Here is a 4,643-nt window from a genome sequence, read left to right as displayed (position 1 = left end):
AACAAACCCTTTGCCTCATTCAGGAGCGAAACAGCTGTGGGAGCCAGCCGGGCAGTGCAGCCCAGGCGGTAGGATGCCAGCCGGACCCCAGCTCTGCTCAGGGCTGAGGCAGCTCTTCTCTGCTTTACAGTGGCGAGAGCGTGTGCTTGTTCACACAGAAACAAAAACACAGCTTCAGCTTGCTCTCTGCCAGGTGCTTACATGCCCGTTTTCCCTGTACGACCAGAAAGCCACCAGTAATCCAAGGCAGAGCCAAACAGTCCTGCATAGTCATGCAGACCAGAAGGGTAGACCCAGATTTAAATTGTCTGTATCTATCTATATCTATCTATAAATTCAGAGGGAAAAAAAACCCAAAGAGAACTTTTTTTTCTTGTTTTTATATTTTGCTCTCAGATATGCTTTGGCATTAAGATACATTTGTAACAAATCATTGGCAATACTTCAATGCCATCAATTCTGGCAGCTACTTCTGGGCTTTTTGGACCTAATCTCCTATCTTTCCATTGCTTAAAGTAGCAGTCCTATCATGCTCACTATACATAGATTTTTGCAAAAGTAAATAGAAATTATATATAAAGGCTGGTTCTGCCTATATTTAAATTAGAAGAAGTAATGGTGAGGTTCATCACCCTAATTCATCAGACTGAAACTTAGGTGTCTGGTCTGACTTAGTCATCCGTGCTTCCTCTACAGTCACTGGAGAGCAGAAGGCAATCTCTCCCTTACTAAAATAACTGCCTTAGATGAGAAGAACTCCCCCTGAAAGTGCCATTCTCTCTCTATGGACTATAGCAATTCAGAAAATTGCTCTAAATTTTAGGCTTAATTTTTTTGCTGCATCTAGTTAAATTTAATAAAAGAAATGAAAATTAAAGCCTTGAAGAAGGTGGCTGTGATTTTTAAAACCCAACAACTGCTCATTGGAGGTAGCACAGGAGATGTGCCCCTATTACGAAGGTCTTGAACAGATGATTGGGTGGGATCTAATGTCTGCTTGGACACCTGAGTCCTGGGAGTGCCATGAGAGGAGAACATGTTCTCTGGCATCATGCCAGATCCCTGAGCCTGAACCTTGCAGAAGACTTCTGTGAAGGCACAACCAGCGACACCCATCTGCCCTGCTCCCCACCACAGCCTACCGCAGTAATTCCTGATATTAGCACTTCAACGTCCAACTTGAACAAAAAGGTACTGCCTTTCTATAGATGCATGGGGGGGGGCAAGTTGGGGACGAAGAGGTGTGTGAGGCTTGTCACATTGGTCTCAGAGCTATAGAGAGGTGACATACGTCACTGGTACTACCACAAAGACTGTTAGGTCTTTAAAAAAACATTCCCTGGGGAACCGTGGTATGTAGCAGCTAGTGAAGGCAGAGAGCACATACCCAGAGCCCGCCCCATGTGAGGGATGAGGGTCCCAGCACTTGGCTAACTGCGCATCTTATGCACAGCCTCCCACAGCCCCTGCATGGAGCTTCTGCTGCACAGCCCTTTCTCCTCCCCAAACACAGCGGGTTAGGGCTGATGATGCAGCAATGGTGTTGCACATACAAATACTCCGGAAGCCATCAGCAGGTCGTGGGGACATATTGGAAACTGAAGGCAGTTAGCAGCCAATGCAGCGGTCCTTCAGGATAACACGCTTTCCTGCTCCTTGTCTCCCCTGCACATGCATGAAAAGGCGCATGGTGATAGCTCTCCCTCAGCTGCTTTGGTGAGTGGGAGGGAGGTCCTGCTCCTGAGGCTTCCCCTGGCCACACACCATCACCTTGAAGATTGAACATGGCATCTTGAGCAGTCAACTGAACAGTCACTTGGGTTGGGGCTTTGTGAGAAGGCTAGGGAGGTACAGAATGGCTTGCACAGTTTTGGTTTTAGTGGGAAGCCCAAAGATTTCAGCTGTGGGTTGTATGTCGCTTGGGAGGAGGCGGGGAAGAGATTGCCATGCTCTGACACATTTGTTGTCATGCCACCATTTCCAGTGGAAGCATGAGCCCACAACACTTTGTGGAACAGAGGAACTAGTAAAAGTAAACTGTGGGTAATTTTTGCCATCCCTTTGCCCAAGCAAATAGCAGTAAAGCAGACAGAACTCTTAGCATCGTGCAGCCATGATGCTCAATGGTCTCACTGACTACCTCCAAAGGCGCCTGAAGCATCAGGAGGTTCTCCCTCCTTTTCCATTCAGTGCAAAACCAACAAAGCTACTTTATGCTCCCACCCGTTAATGCCAGCTGTGCTCCCTGCCCCCCATATCCAAATGCCTTGTGCTTCTCGCTATCCTGCTACTGCAGAAGTCAACGGGCCATAGGGGAGAGAGCTTCCTGGGGTTCGAGATGTATGGATATAGCCTGCCAGGCCCTGGTGGGCCAAATTCTTCACTTCCCCATTCCTCACAGGCAGAAGTTAAGGCAGGGATGGGTCTGTCCTAGTACTCCCACCACCCTGCAGAAAACGGCGTCCTCAGGAGGCTGGGAGGGCAGCTGTAAGCCACAGACTGCCTTGGCTTCTCCCTCCGGGACAGGCAGGCATGCTTTCCTCTCATCCACAGGGTCTTCTGATGAAGAAGGGAGGCCCTGGGGAGGCAGGAGGAGAGAGGAGGAACCCCATCAATGTAGTCACTGGCAGGATCCTCCAGGAAGCAGTTCTTGGTCTGGGGTAGCAGGAAGGAGCATGGGAACAGCAGCTCCTGCTGGCAACCAGTTCCCTTCAGAGCCACCACCAAATGACACTCCCATGTTGACACCTTTGAGCCAGCTGCAGAGGAGGAGGAGGTCACCAAGGTCCTTGGCTCACCACCTCCTGCCCCTGCCAACTGCAAAGCACCCAAGGCACCCAAGCCAAGCAGGTGGCAGCAAGCTCCAGACAAGATGCCATGACCAGCTGGGCCTCTTCCTTTCTCCTGGCAGCTGTGGGCATTGGGCCACTGGGCACACCAGGTACCAGGAGGATGATTTTTGCCCCCCTTGCTCCCTTTTCTCATTTGTCCTCCCCTGTTCAGAGGGATCACGGTCATGTTGTTCCCTTACACACACTCTCCGCCCTGCTCAGGTCCTTGCAAGGTATGGGCCATGCTGGCCGGCTCAGGGGGTGACATTTTGCTGTTGTTGACTATTTTCACACAGCCATGTCTGGAGGTGTTTCTCCCATACAGAATCTTGGTCTTGACCTAAAGCTTCCTGAGATGCTGATGGCCTGTGATCAGGCTGGAAAGGTACAATTTGCGTCCAAGTGTTTCACCCAAAAGCCGATGTACAAGGCATGTGGGAAACTCTTCCTAAGAGAAGTGTGCTTGGGGAGGGGAACAGGGTGGGAGCTCTCCACTGACAGAGGAGAGAGAGGGAGGGGAAGGTTTCTGTCCTGAAGGGCCTCATCGGGGGCTCTGTTGCCCGGGCTCTTACCAAGCTTCACTCATGCAGCAGCAGGTTACACAGGCCTTATCATTCATCGTCCTCTCCCGCCCCACCCCACTTTGCAGCCAAGCAGCAGGCAGGGCACACCCACTGGCTCCTTTTCCTCCAGCCACCAGCGTTGTTCCCCCTGCAAACCACTCAGGTCAGACCTGTGGTGCTCGTCTGAGGGCTCGTCACACAGCACATGCCAAGATGCTCTGTTCACTGAGCCCCTGGGCACACAGGGGGTCGGCGAACAGAGCAGGACAGGGAAGACTCATGCGGAGTGACCGTGCTTGAACAGAGGGGATGGTAGTTGGAGTGCTGCTGGGAACAAGCAGGCGAAACAGCCAAGACACGGGGGCACTGCGATGGCCTCCACCATACACTTTCTCCCAGGGGCAGAGATTAACAGACAACACAGAGCCACACTGGAAGCCTCCGCATTAATATATGCATAAATTAATATATTAATTTACTCATTGAAGTAACTTTACAGCTAATCCCATTTCTCTTTGCCCCACCCATTCGTAGCTGGAAAAGCACCTGGCTTGCTTGCAGGAGGTGTGCAGGGCACAACAGGCGCCCCTAACTCAAGGAGCGCCGAGGCTGTTTGCATCAGTGTTTGCAGGGCGCCTGCTGTCCGGTAGCTGGATGGCCACACGCTCGGCCCACCTGCACCGTGCCCGTGGCACAACCGAGGTAAAAGCGGGCACAGGCCCCGCCGCTCAAGATGACACTTGTCCTCTGGGGGTGAGGCAGCCCCTCCCGGGGGCTGCGAGCCTGCCCCTGCCCCAGACCCCCAAATGCGGTTCTAGCAGGGCCGTATATCACCGTGGCGTTACCGTTCTGTAGCTACACAAAAGGCTTTATTTAACGGCGAATCCGGACTACTGAGCTCATGCAAATCACCGTTTCTGTGCGCGTCGAAATAAGCCAATTCCGCAGCCAGCGATGAAGCCGGGCCCACTGAAAAGCCCTTCTTCTTCCCCAGCGAGGCCCCAGCACAGGCGCCCACATCGCCCCCGACTGCGTGACACGGCCCGGCGGCGACAACCCACAGGGGCTGCCCGGGGAGGCCGCCGCCGCCACCGCTGCCCCGGCCGCGCCGCCCAAGTGCGCAGGCGCGAGACCTCGCCGCCACCTCGCGCCCAACCGCCGCTCTGCCCGCCGCCCCGCCCCGCGGGAAACTGACCGTGCTGCGCGGCCGCGCCCGCCAGGGGGCGAAACCTGTGGGTGCGTCACTTCC

The sequence above is a fragment of the Calonectris borealis genome, chromosome 3 (assembly GCF_964195595.1).
Source record: "Calonectris borealis chromosome 3, bCalBor7.hap1.2, whole genome shotgun sequence".
NCBI lineage: Eukaryota > Metazoa > Chordata > Aves > Procellariiformes > Procellariidae > Calonectris > Calonectris borealis.
The sequence above is the reverse complement of the archived record's forward strand: the minus strand, read 5'-3'. Positions refer to the sequence as shown.